We start from the raw sequence: 19,687 nt of genomic DNA, 5'->3' as shown, positions 1-19,687 counted from the left end.
AGCTGAGAGGGAAGCAGTATGTTCACAATTAGTTCCGTGAGATGGCCAAATGCATAGTGTCCTTTTAGGGAGATATAATGTTTTTCTCTTGTAAATAATTTCTCTGGTGCATGTCATGCCGTCTATTGTTTTTAGCGTTTCCCCCTTAGATCTTTGGCTTGTGCCCGACTTATAACTTCAATTCCCCCCCCCCCACCTTTGAACCAGTCTCCTCTGGGTGGGGTCTTTGATCTCCTATGGTGGGCAGGAGGTCATTTGCTTTGTCTTCTACCCACAAAAGAAACAAAACAACCACAAAAAAAAAAAAACAACAAAAAAAAAAACAAAAAAAAACAAAACAAACAAAATCAAAGCAAACGGCAAAATCTCCTTAAATCTTACCGTGTGTGGTTTGGGGAAGTCACTGTCCTATTATTCAAATTTATTTATCCCTTTTCACAGGTTTCTGTCCCCACCCTGGAATAAGAGGTGCTATTTACCCAACTCTGACCAGAGTGATCTTAGCTGAGGGGGAAATGATAGAGAGCGGTGGGGACTGCCTGAAGCCTGGGATCGTGAACATACAAACAAAAGATTGATAATGGAGAGGCTTTGGATGGGAACAATAAAGACAATGGACGTTTCTGGTACAAACCCTTTGTCAGCACAATCATAAACATAATAACGTTGAAAGCAAATAAAATAAAATGCAATATTTGTATCGGCTGTATTCAATTGTTGTTGGAGTATGGATGAAACGTTTGGAGAATATCAATTGTATCTCGATATACTTCCCTTTTTATATTTTAAAGATATTTTTTTTTGATAAACTCTGTAACGTAGTTACAATGTTTAGTTTCAAATTGTATTTTATAAGCATTTGGTTGTGCTTCTCTCCGCGGAATCCTTTGCACGTACTGGTTGGGGTTTCTGACCTCCATTAGTGGGCAGGGGGGTACATACTGAGTCTTCTATCCCCTTATATCTGGGTGGGGATCCTGTCCCATAGTGGGCAGGGAGGTACATACTGTGTCTTCTATCCCCTTATATCTGTTTTCTAACATGCTTTCTGTCCTTGTCTTGGAATGAGGTTACTTGGTTTTGTCCTGGCCCTGGTTGGAGTCCTGGCTGGGAGGGAAACAGTGAAATGCATAGTTATTGTTTTGGGAGATGATATTTTTTTCCTTGTATATCATCTCTCTGTTATGATTATTATATTTGTCATTTTTAATGTATAGTGTAAGCATTTGAGTGTGCTCCTCTTTGTTGGATTTTGTGCTTGCGTCCAGATGAGACTTATAGGTGATCTCAAACTAAGTACACGATAGTGTGCTCTTGGAATCTACATCTGATCCCTATTTGTTCCTAGTTCCCCTTTTTCTTACTTTTTCTTGGGTGCTTTAATTGTAATTCTAGAACTTTTTACTATCCCATTTTCTTCCTTTTTACTGGCGCTGATATGACCTTAATGTGTTGCAAGCGCCGTAAAACCCTTAAAAAAAAAAAAAAAAAAAAAAAAAAAAAAAAAAAAAAAAAAAAAAAAAACAAAAAAAAAAAAAAACAAACAAATATCCCCTTATATCTCTTTTCCAACATGCTTTCTGTCTTTGTCTTGGAATGAGATTACTTGGTTTTGTCCTGGCTCTGGCCGGAGTCCTAGCTGGGAGGGAGACAGTCAAATGCATAGTTATTGTTTTGGGAGATATATTTTTTTCCTTGTAAATCATCTCTCTGTTATGTATTATTAAATTTGTTATTTTGAATGTATAATGTAAGCATTTGAGTGTGTTCCTCTCTGTTGGATTTTGTGCTTGTGTCCGGATGAGACTTATAGGTGATCTCAAACTAAGTACATTGGTGGTGTGCTCTTGGAATCTACATAATCTGATCCATATTTGTTTCCAGTTCCCCTATGTCTTACTTTTCTTGGGTGCTTTAATTGTAATTCTAGAACTTTTTACTATCCATTTTCTTCCTTTTTACCGGCGCTGATATAACCTAAATGTGTTGCAAGCGCCGTAAAACCCTTAAAACATAAAAACAAAACCTTTGCACGTATCGGGATGGACTTTTACACTATTTCTCTCAAAAGGCATATTAATAAGCTGCCTTTCTAATGTTCCTCTGTTTCCTTTTTGAACCAATCTTCTTTTTTGTATCTTTTCTTTTATTGCGGATCTTCAATTTTTTGAATATTCAGTTATCTCTCTTTTTAATGTTGATGAAATATGAACAGTTTCGTAAGCGCCGTAAATACCCCCCCCCCCCCCCCCAACCCAAAAAAAAAAAAAAAAAAAAAAAAAAACCCAACAAAAAAAAAAACAAAAACAAAAACAAAAACAAAAAACAAAACAAAACAAAAACAACAATAAACAAAGAACAAATTAAAAAAACAACAACAAAAAACAGCCTGTCTACAGAAAATATATTAGTTAGATTTTAAATGACCCTTGCTGACAGCTAATGCTAGATTAACGAGGAGGTGCCCAAGAAAAGAAAAAAAAGTTATCAAGATTAAAATGCCTGATCTCATTTTTAAATTTTAATTTCACGACTTTGTATATTAGAGCAGAGCAGTGGTGAGTAGCAATACGTTGTTATTGGAAGTTTCGCCGTTTACCATAATTTAGGCCCGCCCGTCCATGCAGGGGCCCAGTCCACACGGCCTGTACGCACGCATGCCTATCCGTTAATCTTTAATCCTCCTATAGTTACCAGCCTATACGGATTATCGATGCAGCGCTAGCCCATTTTCTACCAAAATGTCGTATGTAGAATATTTGTGGAATAATAAATCGGGAGTGTTTGAGACAACATAAACTTATAGATAGAACGAAGTTGACGTCACTCGGGTCTTTGTTATTGTGTTTTTTTTTTTTTTTTTTTTTTTTTACCATCCACGTTTATGAGTTATTCTCACTTAACTGTATTATCCAGACTACAAAAGTTCATGGTTACACAGAGTTTTGATGTTGGTCCGTTATATTTACGGACGGCATTGTTGTGAGCTTCTTAGCCAAGCGCATACTATCTATAGGTGATTAAGGGAAAGGGAGCGGGAGCGGGGGGGGGGGGGGTGCGGTAGGTGGATTTTGGGGTACATTTTCGTTGTAGATTTAGTCAGTGCCGCTAAATGCTATGGCATTTTATGACGACTTTATCCTGGTTTCAATCATCATCACTTTATGGTGTGCTATAACACCCTCCTCGAAATGGGGGAAGGGGGGGGGGATGGGGTCTGAGAGAGAGAGAGAGAGAGAGAGAGAGAGAGAGAGAGAGAGAGAGAGGTGGGGTTGATTTATGTGATGTTACTTCTTTGTAAATACTCCCTGTGCATATATCTCCTTCATTAAAGAAGTCGTTGTTAATATCCTATTTTTGTTTTCAAATTTTAGTATCACGAGTGTTTTAACGGCATTGATAAAAACTCACTTAACACACTATTTTAAAGTATATCTAGTATCTTCTTGGCAAATCATGAGTGTTGATTTTTTTCTTCTTCTCCCAGCAACCCCTGACGTTTTATTTATTCATCACAACCTTGGTTTTGTGTAAATGTTGCTGCTTGAAGCTCGGAGCAGAAGGCCGAAAGAACGATCAAAATATAGAATGGGAGATTCAACTTAATTTACAGGACAGATGGTGTGGATGTTTCTAGTCTTCCGTTTGTAAAAAAAAACACACACACACACAAAAAAAAAAAAAAAACAACAACAAATAAACAAAAAAAAAACCCCAAAAAAAACAAAACCAAAATAAAACAAAATAAAACAAAACAAAACAAATAAAAAAAAAACCAACAAACAAAAGCAATAAGTGAGACACTTAAGATTAATGTGAGAGAGAAAATGGCAAATTTTGTGAGAAAATCAATAAGATTCACAGACGTTGATTTTAAAGTTCTAGACCACTGACACAAAAAGCAGCCATCCGCTTAATCGTCCAGGATTAGAGACCATTGGGCCAGCGTAAAGCCCCGATTCTCTCCACCAATTCTACAACAGAGCACACAGAAAATGTTTGCTGTAAAGTAATGAAACAATAAATTGTAATGCATAGTATTTAGCTTATATTATTGCTAAGGTCATTGATAGCGATTATAATAGGATGACGACGTCTCGGAATGTCTCGCCGACAATGATGTTCTCCGAGATCGATAAGTGGTGTCGTTTGATGTTGTTTTTCACTTTTAGGTCTGGAATTATTTGGATTGTTTGAGAAAGGTAAGGGACCGCGACTGTTTATGAGTGATATATTAATTTATCTGCGTCATTAAAAAAAATTCAAACAGGAGTAAACCGGTTATGTTTTGCGAATATTGATATCAGAATAATCCAAATGATTTAAACTATATGTTCTCTGCGCACATATTTGCAGGTCTGATAAACGAACGCAATTGTTCTGGTTGGGGTTCCTGACCTCCCATAGTGGGCAGGGAGGTACTTGCTGTGTCTTCTATCCCCTATATCTGTTTTCCAACTTGCTTTCTGTCTTTGTCCTGGAATGAGATTACTTGGTTTTGTCCTGGCCCTGGCCTGAGTCCTGGCTGGGAGGGAAACAGTCAAATGCAAAGTTATTGTTTTGGGAGATGATATTTTTTTCCTAGTAAACCATCTCTCTGTTATGTATTATTATGTTTGTTATTTTTAATGTATAATGTAAGCATTTGAGTGTATTCCTCTTTGTTGGATTTTGTGCTTGTGTCCGGATGAGACTTATAGGTGATCTCAAACTAAGTACATTGATGGTTTGCTCTTGGAATCTGCATCTGATCCCTATTTGTTCCTAGTTCCTCTTTGTCTTCCTTTCTCTTGGGTGCTTTAATTGTAATTCTAGAAATCCCATTTTCTGCCTTTTTACTGGCGCTGATATAATCTAAATGTGTTGCAAGCGCCGTAAACCCCTTAAAAACAAAACAAACAAACAAACGCAATTGTTGATTTTATTTAACATCGTTGTAATGGACATTATTCTGCGTTGCTTTGAGGGTGTCATAATTACAACGAGCCCATAACGATTTGGGTTATCAAACGTGTAAAGCGCCGGAACTGCTACATTAAAAAATGTATACACACTTTATAACATCTTTTAACTCAACCAATCCTAAGATTTTTGCTACTTTTCAAAATTTGAAAAAAATGTATTAAAAATGAGCATGTTCATATATTTTTTTTATTCAACTACCATTAACATGTAAAAAAAAAAAAAATAGCATACATACCACGCCTCATTATACCACGCCTATAATTTGTCTCAGAAAACTGTAATAGATAGGCATGGGGTAACAGTAACCAGGGTAAACTACGGATATAGTTGGTGTTAGGGTTGAGTGAGTTAATGAGCAGGTGGTGTTTAAGGTTACTCTTAAGGTCTTCTCAATTCACAATAATTGCGCTCTCTAACTCTGTGGCTTCTCAACTTTTCCTAACTTTGTCAACATTACTTAGTGTTGATTTTGTTGTTGTTCTTGAATGAGACGAATTTGGGTTACCAAGGACATAACAGGGGAATTTTGACTTGGGGGAGGAAGTTGACTGTATGTCTGACTATTTGTATAATATTTGAAGACAGTAAAGTAAAGTCTCTCCCTTGTTGTGAGCATTACGAAGTGACATCTGGAAAAGGGCTAACCCACACCGGAGACTGACTCCGACGACCCGGCACTGCCGTCCTCTGCTGTCTTCCGGACAAAGACGTCGGGCACGGACATATACTAAGAAAAAGAGGAAAGTTGCTAGACCTACCCATACCAAGCACCCGACGTCTTCTGCCGTTTTTTTTTTTTTCGAGCTTGGTATGGGTAGGTCTAGCTGCTCTTCTCTTTATTCAGAGTATATTGTCCTTGCCCGACGTCTTTATCCGGAAGACGGCAGAAGACGACAGTGCCGGGTCGTCGGAGTCAGTCTCCGGTGTGGGTTAACCCTTATCCAGGTGTCACTTAGTAATCCTCACAAAAAGACACATACAGTCAACTTCCTCCCTCAAGACAAAATCCCCCGGTAAGGTCCTTGTTACCCAAATTCGTCTCCGTTGTGGATTAGTCCTAAGACTTAAGTTAGCCCCATATTGGGCACGACAAGACTGCTGTTAGGATTTGATATTGCTCTTTCTTCCGAGCTTGACGCCATGATCACATTCTACCATGGGGTTCTGAAACTAATACAATGCTCGCTGGATGTTCTGAAATACGTCATTTTAAAGCTTTTTGCGCCGTCTAGTGAGTTTTCTTAGTAGAGCTCAAGGAAATAAGGGATTCCATAGGTTGAACTATTGAATACAACTCACGATTTGTTTTCTTTTGTAGCCAAAGACTTGTCTTTTGACGTCATTTTTGGTCAGTGTCAGGCTATAAGTTAACGATGGTAACGAGCTGGGTGACTGAATTTTATCGATATGATAAGCCATTACCCCCTATGAACATTGGATTTCGACACGCTCGTATTCTAGCATGCTTTTTCAGACAGTCGTCATAATGTAAAACAATGCAATGATTGGTAAACAGCGAACTACACAGAAAACTATGTGTAAACTTAATCATTTATTATAGAATATGATCGAGAAAATCGTGTGATTTCTAGTCACCCATTTGGCGGTATAAAAACAATAACAATGATCAGAGAGATGTCAATTTCATTCACGTTATGGTTTATAAACAGATAACTATGTTTGTCCGAGCACGTGTGAAGGTGTGTTACAAACTGCATGTTTTTATTGGTCAAAATCTCCTGGTTAATTGGATATTAGATTTGCATATTATGTTCACGAAGTTTATGGTCCGTAGTGTACGAACCCATGTCTTTACAGAGTTTAGTGTTTAATTACTGGCACTAATTAGACCAATTAGAGCGAGAAGGGTCGTAAAATTTTACAACCTAAAAATAAGGAAAGCAACAAACGTGTTGCCTGTCTGAATTGCCAATAATGTAAAATGTAAATACCTTAAATGATAACTAATTTATGAATAAGGTACATTCTTATGAAAATTCTTCTTTAACATGTAACAAAAATGTCTTCAACATGCATTAAAATGAAAGGGAAGGGGAAGATATATATATATATATATATATATATATATATATATATATATATATATATATATTAATAAAATTATATTCGGAAATCGGAAATGTAAGAGCGTAAGAATCGTATTCCACTCGTAATCTTGAAAAACCCCATCATTTCAGCAAAAGCACAATCGTTGAAGAGTGTTTTGAACCTATTCAATACATTTTTTTCCAGCGATTGTACAATATTTCCGGTCAATTCATTGGCTGAGATGGAGGTTAAAATGAATACTGTTCGACCATCAATGGTATTCTCTTGGAGCGTATGAATACAAATCCAACGTAAAATCGGGAATCCAAGTGAAAATTCGTGTTGATGATGCTTATAATAAATATATCCCAAAATGATCACTATTGATAACTTAAATTCATTGCCAACTTATTGGTTACCGTACGAATTAATTAAGAATCTACCTTGAGGGATATAATAAAGGTTTTCTTTCAAGGCTGTTAAATTATCAAATTCGTTCCTTTCAAAGTGTAGCAGCAAACAAGTGTTACAAATGTCTTTTTTTTTTCTTTTCAAATAACCAATACTATAACATAATTCTCTCTCTCTCTCTCTCTCTCTCTCTCTCTCTCTCTCGCTCTCTCTCTCTCCCTATGTATATATATATATATTATATATATATATATATATATATATATATATATATATATATATATATTTATTCATATATATTTTTTCTCTCTTACCCCCTCTCTCATTCCTTATTTCTCACGCTTTCTTTACATCATATTGCACATTGATATGGAAGCTATTTACATTGCCACGGATTTCTTCTGTTTTTATATCTCTATTTCATAGATAAATCTAATATATCTAATTTTCATTACATTTCAATTTACTTTTCTCTTGAAACTAAAGCAAAGAGATCATAAGTGACGTTGATATGTAAATTTGCCTGTTGCCTACATTCATTAGATCTTGGTGTTTTTGGTATACAAGAGTACAAAACTAGATAAACTTTAGGAAATTGTTTAGAGAAAAGGAACTCGTATAAGTACTCATCACTTAAATTATTTTTTTTTAAATGAGCTTTTATATAGCGCAATATCCACTAAATGTGCTCAAAGAGCTTTACAAGGGGTCGCTGGTCAACAACAACATTTAACATGTAGGACGGGACATGACACCTGTTAGGCGATATTACATCTTTCGGACAAAGACAACGCTGTTAACGGCCAAGTACTCATTTTACACCTGAATACGGTGAGAGAATGTGAGTAAAGAGCCTTTTCCAAGGACTCAACTATGTGCCGAGCGAGGCTCGAACCCAGGACCTTCCGATCCGAAAGCGAGTGTCATACCACTAGACCACATAGATTAAAGACTTTGCTTTCTTTTCCTCTAATAATTATCTAGACTATTTCAAAGCTTTGTATTTAACCCATCAAACCCCAAGGTCGATTTTTTTCTTAAAATTTAAGTATTGTCTTTGTTTTGGCATACAAAGGAAGGATTCAAATGAGAAATATTTCGACGTTTATAACTACTTATTTTTAAACAATATCAAAAGCCGATTAAAAAAAATGAAAAAGAAGGTTTATTCTCCTTCAATCAATATTTTCCACAATCATTAACTGACTTTTAAAAGACTATCTTAAGTGACAGATTTCATTTCAGTTTTTTTAAGTAACGCGAACTAGAAGTCTTTTCAATAGTTCTTTTTAAAAATTTCTTTGATAATGCAAGTTATCGCATCGTATCGTATCGTATCCTATAGTTTAAGAGCTGATAGATTCTAAAAACCTTTAAATGCTCTGTGTAACTTTTATTCATAGATACAATTTATCAATTATATAAACATCATTCAATGTTAGTTAATTGATAAAATCGAGAATTAAATTATACCTAATACATAAATAACCCGTCATATTCAATATTCGTAGTGTATAATCAGCTCTATTTACATTCATTTCGCATGTCCAACTTTATACTTTTGAGAGTTTCAAATAATCAATATACAAAATGCAATAATATCCAATGACATGTTACATTATCCATCAAAATCAAATATAATGTTGGTAAGTTCTTTGTCAATGGCAATCTTAAAATACTAATTGAATTAGAATTTTTTGTCTCAAACTTTATATTATTCCAAATTTTCAGTTCTTTGAATTAGGTTATTTTTCCTTATAGATAGAATGCGCTTGGCCAAGGAGTTCACAACATTGCCATCCGGAAGTATAACGGACCAACACACAAACTCTGTGTAACCATGAACTTTTATAGTCTGGTTAATACAGTTTAGTGAGAACAACTCACAAACGCGGATGGCAAAAACAATAACAAAGGCCTGAGTGACGTCATCTGCATACTATCTATAATTAAAAAATAAAGTACCGGTCAAGAGATCTAAGGTTCAATCACCAGTAAGGATGGACTGATTTTGTGGGGGGGGGGGGGGGTATTTTTCTTTCTTGCTTTGTTTGGCACTGTTTCATATTCTTTCTCTCTCCGATCTTTATCTTACACCAGTCCCTGCTCCCTAATTTCTCAATTTGATGTTTTCAAAAATAAAAATAGAGCTACTCTAATAACTTTGTCCCGTCCTTCCGTGTTTGATGTTTGTGGTATGTGATGCAAGCGAGGGGTCACAGCGTATATAGCGTATTCTTGAGAAGACTAATATTATAGGCATTCAATAGGATTCCACAGTCTGACGTCACGTCCGCCTAGCAACGAATCGGCTGGCTCTAAACAAAAAAAATCCGTGCTTGGTCTGGGCAAGGAATAATTGGAAAATCGCTCAAAAAACAATTTTTATCTTAAATACGGTCCAGTGTTTTGTACCAGATTGTCTACACCAGTCAGAGAGTCACTCCTGCAAGTTTTACAGATTTCCAAATGGACAGGCAGACAAAAAATTGAAGAAAAAGTGGATCACTTTAGTCAGGTAAGCACGCACGCCTCGTCGAACATTTGATAGAGTTCGTAGTCCAGATCTAGGTCAAGTTCTAGCTTACGTAGACCTATATTTTATGATTAACGTATACAATTGCACGAAATTATAAATAAAAATACATTCCAAACTAGGTTTTTATTGAAGTTGAAGCAAAAATGATATCTCAATCGTTTTGATGTTAAGGCTGATAAACTGAATGAGAGTTAAGTTCTACTGATAAGTGATATTTTTTAAAAAAAGGAGAACAAGAAGAAAGAGAAGAAAATATTTGTTAAAATCTTACTTTAAACTCGATACCTTTATGGCAAAATGAAAATAAATAAATAAAATAATGCAACCTCCCCCCCCCCTCCCCTCCCCTCACGCAGATATCTCTCTCTCTCTCTCACACACACACACACACAAACAAACACACATACTTTCCTCTTTTTTTTGGAAAGTTTCTCTGATTCTCTGCCATGCCTCCCCTCCCCGACAGCCGAGGTGGCAACTCTGTGTGAACAAAGCAAGATGGCGGCAGGGACCTCTCTCCTTTACCTGTGCCCGATTGTTGACACTCCAAAGTTTCCATCACCGCACTGTCCAGTACAGTACTGACTGAAATAAAGAGAAAACGCCAGTCTTGCCACACTCAACCCCAAGATCAACTTTAACTGTGTAAATTTAAGAATTCATATTTTTATATATACCTAGTCAAAATCATCAAAAGAAGTAATGAGGAAGTGCGACATTTTGCTGAATATGCGATTTCATAAAAGACAGGCGAGAGACCCACCAGTAACCTAGTCTCTTGCACACCTTTGATTTATCATGCATTGAGCTGGTGTCAAACAAGATAGTCTAAAACAAAGTACTTATCAAATTAAATAATATACCCAATATGCCCAACAGAATTATTGTTTTTTTTTAAATCTTTTCATTTCAGGAGAAAGGACAAAAGATCCAACATCATCATCAAGAGTGTGTTCTTGTCACTTCAGAGATGATGACAAAGCCAACCTCCCTGAATGGTTTGACAGAAATAAAAATAAATTGTTTCCATCAGAGCCAGAAAGAAAGAAAAGAAAAGTGACACAAGGAATTCCCACCCCATCTCAATTGGCACCAACATCAAGAAGTCCACCACCACCACCACCACCACCACCACCACCACCACCACACCACCACCACCACATCATCATCATCATCATCATCATCATCATCATCATCATCATCATCATCATCATCATCAGCTCAACTCTCTTCATCATCATCACAAAGTCCCACCTTTAAAAAAACCAGATTCCTCATCATCATTATAATCCTCCTCATCATCATCCTCATTATCTTCTCTCTCATCATCATCTCAACTCTCGTCACCATCATCACAGGATTCCATCTTTTAAAAAAACAGATTGTAGAACAAGTGAGGATATTTTAAATAGAACAACAAATTTAATTCAAGAACAAGAAATTACAGACAAAAATAAGGAAATAGCTAGCTTTAAAAAACCCAACTAAGTTAGATTCAACGCACTTACACTGTTTCAAGCCTTACAGAAAAAGTTCTTCGAATGGAGACAGGTGTACATTGTTTTAAAATATTTAATATTATTGTTCAATATGTTGAGTGCTTTAGAGGTAACATTATTTATTATAGTGGATGGGAAGTTCAGGAAGAGACAGTTGCATTAAAAGACCAAATTTTCATTATTACACTTATGAAACTTAGACAGAACTACGCTAACCTTCATATTTCACAATTGTTTAGCGTTAGTGAAAGTACTATAACAAATATTATACAAACTTTTATTCATGTTTTACATAAGCCATAAGCTTCTCTTTGAAAATGTTATGAAGGTTACATGCCCTTCTAGACATAAAAATAAACTATCAGCTCCATCATCATTTTTAAGATTTCCAAATTGCAGAATGATCATTGATTGTACAGATGACCAAATTGCTATTCCTAAAGAAATGGATAAACAACGGTTAATTTATTCTTCTTATAGGTCCATGAATTCTGTTAAAGCTCTTGTTGGTCTGAGTCCAAATGGTGTGATAAATTTTATTTCTAAACTGTATCCAGGGTCTGTCTCGGATAAGGTCATTGTACAAAATTGTGGATTACTAAAACTTTTAATTTTAAGCCCTGGAGATTTAATTTTAGCAGATAAAGGTAATAAAGGTAAAACCCCATCCTGATTCAAGATATTTTACCTCAAGGAGTAACTGTAAATATCCCTTCCTTTTTACATAATAAATTTACTGAAAATGAGATTTTATTAACAAAAGAAATTGCTTCATGTAGAATTCATGTTGAGAGGGCTAATGAAAGACTGAAAAATGTTAACATCCTCTCATATATTCCAACCATGTTAAGAGAAACATCTGATATTATTTTTCAATTTGTTGCAGCACTTGTCAATCCCCAGTCTCCTCTTATTAAGGAGACTGCATTTTGTTAGCTTTGCCATTTATTTTGTACAACACACATATTTTGTTCATCATCATCAAATCACCATTCAAAATAATGGTTTTGTAGGTCCATACATGATTTTACGTGATAAACATGACAAATTATGGCATTGTTGTATCAATGTATGTTCAATTCATTAACAACATTGTTAAATAAAACCACACAAATGAGTTTTGGACTGAATCAACCCAAGGCATCATCAAGATAGATCTGTGGAAGTAAAAGAATAAAAGATTCAAATTTAGAGGTGCGACCATGCTCAATAGGCAAAAAACAAACAAACTAATGAAACGTCTGTTGTGGTCTTGTGGTATGACACTCGCTTTCAGATCAGAAGGTCCTGGGTTTGGGCCTCGCTCGGCGCATAGTTGAGTCCTTGGAGAAGGCTCTTTACTCACAATCTCTCACCGTACTCAGGTGTCAAATGAGTACCTGGCCGTTAACAGCGTTGTCTCTGTCCGAAAAAATTGTAATATCGCCCAACAGGCATCATGTCCCGTCTTACATGTTAAATGTTGCTGTTGGCCAGGGACCGCTTGTAAAGCACTTTGAGCACATTTAGTGGATGTTACGCTGTATAAAAACTCAATTAAAAAAACAAATTAAGTGATTCTTTCATTCATCTTGCTTTGTTGATAAGGGGGAAACCCGAAACGTCCATTTTATCTGTTTTCGTATATTAAATTGAAGTTCACATTCAATTTCACAATGTTATTGATTTCTTCGAGTTTCAAGCAGCAACATTTACATTAACCTTAACCCAATAGGAAATTTAGTTTACCGTGACTAACACTGGTCTAAATAAATCCTTTATTCATCCCATAGAGGAAATTTATCTCTAGGGTCTATTCCCAGGGAAGACTGGAATAACCGCGGTGCAGCGCCGCAAATTGAGCTAGGGCGAGGTGACTTGCTCAAGGCCACACAGCGCAGCGGCGGGTGAACGAACTCGGTACCTTTCGGGTACGAAGCAAAAACCGTACCGCTGATCCACGCTGCCCCACATGAAGTATGATAAAATGTCTAGCGTGATTGGTGATTGTGATGCCCATATGAGTATTATAAAAAGGTTACAACACGATACTGAATAGTATGCAGTAGACTATAGTCAATAGCAACGAAAATTAGCGAAGCAAGACTAAGACCTCAAAGACTCAAAGTCCGTGGTCCATAAGATAAAAACACAATAATTCAATGACTCCCTCTCTCTCTCCCTAACTAAAATCGAACGTAAACAGTTAAATCTTTCCATTGGATATACTAAATCTGCCTAAACTCAAAGTAAACTGATTATTGTCCAACAGTAGTTTTACGGAGATGTGAGATTTTGAGAGTGAGAATGAGAAGACGAAATGACTTACCTTCACAGAATACTCTTTATTCTTCATGCTGGCTTGAACTTTGCCGAACATCAAGCCATCTGAGTAAGTGAAAGTCAAAACATGACCTGACTGATGATGATTTTCACCTCGCGAGACACTTTTATGCTCAATGGAGAAGTATTTCATAAGGGCGGTGATGGAAATAGAGTTCGTGTCAGCCATTTTTCTCGACTGTTTAGAGCCAGCCGGTTTGTTGCCATGCGTTGCTGCGCAGGATTACGTCACGACTTAGGAAGCCTATTGTCACAAATATCTTGTAACCTCTGTGCTGTAATGGTAGAAAAGTGCCAGAAGACAATAGAGAATAAAATTTTTTTTCGCGGCGGTGGTGGGGTTTGAACCTGCGACCTTATTGGTACGACAACTCCGCCTGGCAGGTGAGAGCGTGGCTCTACCGTGTGAGCTATCCACGAACACAAAATATTCGTTTCAAACCCAAAGTCATTTCTAGATCCATCTCTCACCCACTTCTTGAGATCGCCGATTCGTTCGCCACCATCGCGAAGTAATTTTGACCAGCAGTTAAGCTTAATAGCCAATATTCTCATCACAAACATATAACATAGAAACGATTGAGACATTGAGTATGCTCCGGTGTATGGGGTGAATTTTTAATTCAGAAAAGTGAGTGGAGCAGGCACTTATGTTGGTAACAACAAGATATGAAGTGAGTAGAAAAGTGCCAGAAGACAATAGAGAATAAAAATTTTTTTCGCGGCGGTGGTGGGGTTTGAACCTGCGACCTTATTGGTACGACAACTCCGCCTGGCAGGTGAGAGCGTGGCTCTACCGTGTGAGCTATCCACGAACACAAAATATTCGTTTCAAACCCAAAGTCATTTCTAGATCCCTCTCTCACCCACTTCTTGAGATCGCCGATTCGTTCGCCACCATCGCGAAGTAATTTTGACCAGCAGTTAAGCTTAATAGCCAATATTCTCATCACAAACATATAACATAGAAACGATTGAGACATTGAGTATGCTCCGGTGTATGGGGTGAATTTTTAATTCAGAAAAGTGAGTGGAGCAGGCACTTATGTTGGTAACAACAAGATATGAAGTGAGTAGAAAAGTGCCAGAAGACAATAGAGAATAAAAATTTTTTTCGCGGCGGTGGTGGGGTTTGAACCTGCGACCTTATTGGTACGACAACTCCGCCTGGCAGGTGAGAGCGTGGCTCTACCGTGTGAGCTATCCACGAACACAAAATATTCGTTTCAAACCCAAAGTCATTTCTAGATCCCTCTCTCACCCACTTCTTGAGATCGCCGATTCGTTCGCCACCATCGCGAAGTAATTTTGACCAGCAGTTAAGCTTAATAGCCAATATTCTCATCACAAACATATAACATAGAAACGATTGAGACATTGAGTATGCTCCGGTGTATGGGGTGAATTTTTAATTCAGAAAAGTGAGTGGAGCAGGCACTTATGTTGGTAACAACAAGATATGAAGTGAGTAGAAAAGTGCCAGAAGACAATAGAGAATAAAAATTTTTTTCGCGGCGGTGGTGGGGTTTGAACCTGCGACCTTATTGGTACGACAACTCCGCCTGGCAGGTGAGAGCGTGGCTCTACCGTGTGAGCTATCCACGAACACAAAATATTCGTTTCAAACCCAAAGTCATTTCTAGATCCCTCTCTCACCCACTTCTTGAGATCGCCGATTCGTTCGCCACCATCGCGAAGTAATTTTGACCAGCAGTTAAGCTTAATAGCCAATATTCTCATCACAAACATATAACATAGAAACGATTGAGACATTGAGTATGCTCCGGTGTATGGGGTGAATTTTTAATTCAGAAAAGTGAGTGGAGCAGGCACTTATGTTGGTAACAACAAGATATGAAGTGAGTAGAAAAGTGCCAGAAGACAATAGAGAATAAAAATTTTTTTTCGCGGCGGTGGTGGGGTTTGAACCTGCGACCTTATTGGTACGACAACTCCGCCTGGCAGGTGAGAGCGTGGCTCTACCGTGTGAGCTATCCACGAACACAAAATATTCGTTTCAAACCCAAAGTCATTTCTAGATCCCTCTCTCACCCACTTCTTGAGATCGCCGATTCGTTCGCCACCATCGCGAAGTAATTTTGACCAGCAGTTAAGCTTAATAGCCAATATTCTCATCACAAACATATAACATAGAAACGATTGAGACATTGAGTATGCTCCGGTGTATGGGGTGAATTTTTAATATGTTTGTGATGAGAATATTGGCTATTAAGCTTAACTGCTGGTCAAAATTACTTCGCGATGGTGGCGAACGAATCGGCGATCTCAAGAAGTGGGTGAGAGAGGGATCTAGAAATGACTTTGGGTTTGAAACGAATATTTTGTGTTCGTGGATAGCTCACACGGTAGAGCCACGCTCTCACCTGCCAGGCGGAGTTGTCGTACCAATAAGGTCGCAGGTTCAAACCCCACCACCGCCGCGAAAAATTTTTTTATTCTCTATTGTCTTCTGGCACTTTTCTACTCACTTCATATCTTGTTGTTACCAACATAAGTGCCTGCTCCACTCACTTTTCTGAATTAAAAATTCACCCCATACACCGGAGCATACTCAATGTCTCAATCGTTTCTATGTTATATGTTTGTGATGAGAATATTGGCTATTAAGCTTAACTGCTGGTCAAAATTACTTCGCGATGGTGGCGAACGAATCGGCGATCTCAAGAAGTGGGTGAGAGAGGGATCTAGAAATGACTTTGGGTTTGAAACGAATATTTTGTGTTCGTGGATAGCTCACACGGTAGAGCCACGCTCATCTGCCAGGCGGAGTTGTCGTACCAATAAGGTCGCAGGTTCAAACCCCACCACCGCCGCGAAAAAATTTTTTATTCTCTATTGTCTTCTGGCACTTTTCTACTCACTTCATATCTTGTTGTTACCAACATAAGTGCCTGCTCCACTCACTTTTCTGAATTAAAAATTCACCCCATACACCGGAGCATACTCAATGTCTCAATCGTTTCTATGTTATATGTTTGTGATGAGAATATTGGCTATTAAGCTTAACTGCTGGTCAAAATTACTTCGCGATGGTGGCGAACGAATCGGCGATCTCAAGAAGTGGGTGAGAGAGGGATCTAGAAATGACTTTGGGTTTGAAACGAATATTTTGTGTTCGTGGATAGCTCACACGGTAGAGCCACGCTCTCACCTGCCAGGCGGAGTTGTCGTACCAATAAGGTCGCAGGTTCAAACCCCACCACCGCCGCGAAAAAAATTTTTATTCTCTATTGTCTTCTGGCACTTTTCTACTCACTTCATATCTTGTTGTTACCAACATAAGTGCCTGCTCCACTCACTTTTCTGCTGTAATGGTAGCACGTCTGAAAGTTAACTCACTCACCCCTAACACCGACTATATCCGTAGTATACCTGGGGTTACTTCTACCCCATGCCTATTTATTACATTTGTCTGAGACAATTTATAGGCGTAGTATCAAAGCTAATGTTTTTAGTTTTTACATGTTTGAATAAAACTATCCATGCACATAATCATTTTTAATACATTTATTCCAATCTTGAAAAGTAGCAAAAATCTCTAGGATTGAGTGAGTTAATCTGGAGGTCTGAGGTTCGTTTCCCAGTCGAGGTGGACTGATTTTTTGGCATGTTTTATTTTTCTTGTATTTTTCTTTCTTGCTTTGACAATGTCACATAATATACACTTTTTCAGATTTTTATCTTACATCAGTGCTTTCTCACTTATAAGTTGTCAGCAGAGCGACTCGGGTTGCGTCGAAGTCTAAGACATCAGAAGTTCCATTGAATCCTCAGCTGTTATTTTTGTTGTGCGGCTATGTGGTCTTGTGGTATGACACTCGCTTTCGGATCTTAAGGTCCTGGGTTCGTGCCTCGCTCGGCGCATATATGAGTCCTGAGAAAATGCTCTTTACTTATATTATCTCAACGTTCTTAGGTCTAAAATGAGTGCCTGGCCGTAAACACCATTGTCCCTGTCGGAAAAATTGTGATATCGCCTAACAGGCATCATGTCTCGTTCTACATATTACGTGTTGCCAGAGACCATTTGTAAAGCGCTTTGAGCACGTTAAGTGGGTGTTGCGCTATCAAGCAGCTCAAGTTTTAAAAAATGCAAATGCCCGGTTATATAAACCAAGATAAATCAAAGGATTCGAACCTAAGACTTCTTCATTACGCCATCTTCCCGTCTGGTACCCATGTTGTAATCAATCAAACATATGCCGTGGTCATTTCTGATTACAATCAGGGTAAATCAAGTGTGAACTGTGGCCACGAATTAACTTGGTAACTGCCTTACTCAGGAACGATAAGTATTAAACATTTTGTCCAGAAAACTCGTCCTTCAAATATCGATCGAATGACAAAAACTCTCAAACCTGGAACATTAAGAAAGACTTCCCAAAGTTCCATGTTCAAGAGTTTTTGCCAAGGTGAGGCTCATTAAAATCGATCGATATTTGAAGGACGAATTTTTTTGGACAAATTTGAAATACGTGTTTTTTTAGAGTTAGGTCAGTTACTTGGTTAAGATTAACACTAATGGCCAATGAAGGGATCTTCGAATAGTCATTGATTTTATGCACGTGGTCATGCTTGACTCGTAATCTTATTGTATCAGATAATATAATATAATATAATATACGTCTGAACAAACAATAAATGGCAATGGAATAAATATGGAGCAGCTAGATTGATGTGTAAACAAGAAAGAAAGACTGAGAGCAAACGATGTATCGGACTCAAATCTTTGTTGTTGTTGTTGTTGTTTGATCCTCTTCTTTTTCTTCTTCTTCTTCCTCTTGTTGTTGTTGTTGTTGTTGTTGTTGTTGTTGTTGTTGTTGTTGTTGTTGTTGTTGTTCTTCTTCTTCTTCTTCTTCTTCTTCTTCTTCTTCTTCTTCTTCTTCTTCTTCTTCTTCTTCTTCTTCTTCTTCCTCTTCTTGTTATTGTTGTTGTTGTTGTTATTGTTGTTGTTGTTGTTGTTGTTGTTGTTGTTGTTGTTGTTGTTGTTCTTCTTCTTCTTCTTCTTCTTCTTCTTCTTCTTCTTCTTCTTCTTCTTCTTCTTCTCCTTTTTCTTTTTCTTCTTCTTCTTCCTCTGCATCCGATGATGATGATGATATTGAATATTATTATTATTATTATTATTATTATTATTATTATTATTATTATTATTATTATTATTATTATTATTATTATTATTATTATTATTATTATTATTATCATTATTACTATTATTATCATTATTATCGTTATTATTGTAAAAGCCGTAAAAACCAAAACATTCATATAACAAACATATCATTATGAAATCGTCAAAAGTCTCTTATTTTGTCCAAGTAAGAAACATGAGAATCATTAATCCTTGTAAATGGAAATAGAAAAAAAAGAAAGTGCCTGAAATGGATATCAACACCGACCCTTATTCACTTGGTTTACTCAAAAATAAGATTTATACTGATAACTCAATAAGTAAGTCGCTCGCCTCATACGCTAAGAGTCTGGTATTGATCCCGGTCACGGTCGAGATTATTTCCGACTCCCTGTTGTTTCCAGCCATAAATGAAAGGGTAGATCAGGTCGAAGGTACTTTGCTATAGAGCCCTATATAAAAGGTAGCAAGCTCCACGGGGTCTGAGGGACAGAGAAAGAGAGAGAAAGAAAGAAAGAAAGAGGGAGATAGATAGATAGATAGATAGATAGATATACAGAGATAGAGAGAGAGAGAGAGAGAGAGAGAGAGAGAGAGAGAGAGAGAGAGAGAGAGAGAGAGAGGTTGCTCTGTAAATTATTGTCGATATATGCGGATATGTAGTTTATATACATTTAAAAACTTGAGCATTTATATAGCGCAATATCCTCTAAATTTGCGCAAAGCGTCTTAACAAGTGGTTCTACTAGCCAA

The 19,687-nt window shown here is 37.2% G+C and overlaps 1 protein-coding gene across 2 annotated transcripts in view; it reads left to right on the top strand.

The window, feature by feature from the left end:
- Nucleotides 1-3,961: 3,961 nt before the first annotated feature.
- LOC144957767 (uncharacterized) overlaps nucleotides 3,962-19,687 on the top strand; it is a 39,172-nt gene continuing 23,446 nt past the window's right edge. The window contains exon 1 of one of the 2 annotated variants that reach the window (XM_078889177.1): nucleotides 3,962-4,202. The gene's annotated coding sequence lies outside the window, so the exon portion shown is untranslated. The remainder of the gene's footprint in view (nucleotides 4,203-19,687) is intronic. The other variant, XM_078889176.1, reaches the window with a different exon arrangement.

The sequence above is a fragment of the Berghia stephanieae genome, chromosome 12 (assembly GCF_034508935.2).
Source record: "Berghia stephanieae isolate SIO BIC M18660-M18661 chromosome 12, UCSD_Bste_1.3, whole genome shotgun sequence".
NCBI lineage: Eukaryota > Metazoa > Mollusca > Gastropoda > Nudibranchia > Aeolidiidae > Berghia > Berghia stephanieae.
Note: the sequence above shows the minus strand (reverse complement) of the source record. Positions and strands in the feature narration are given on the sequence as shown.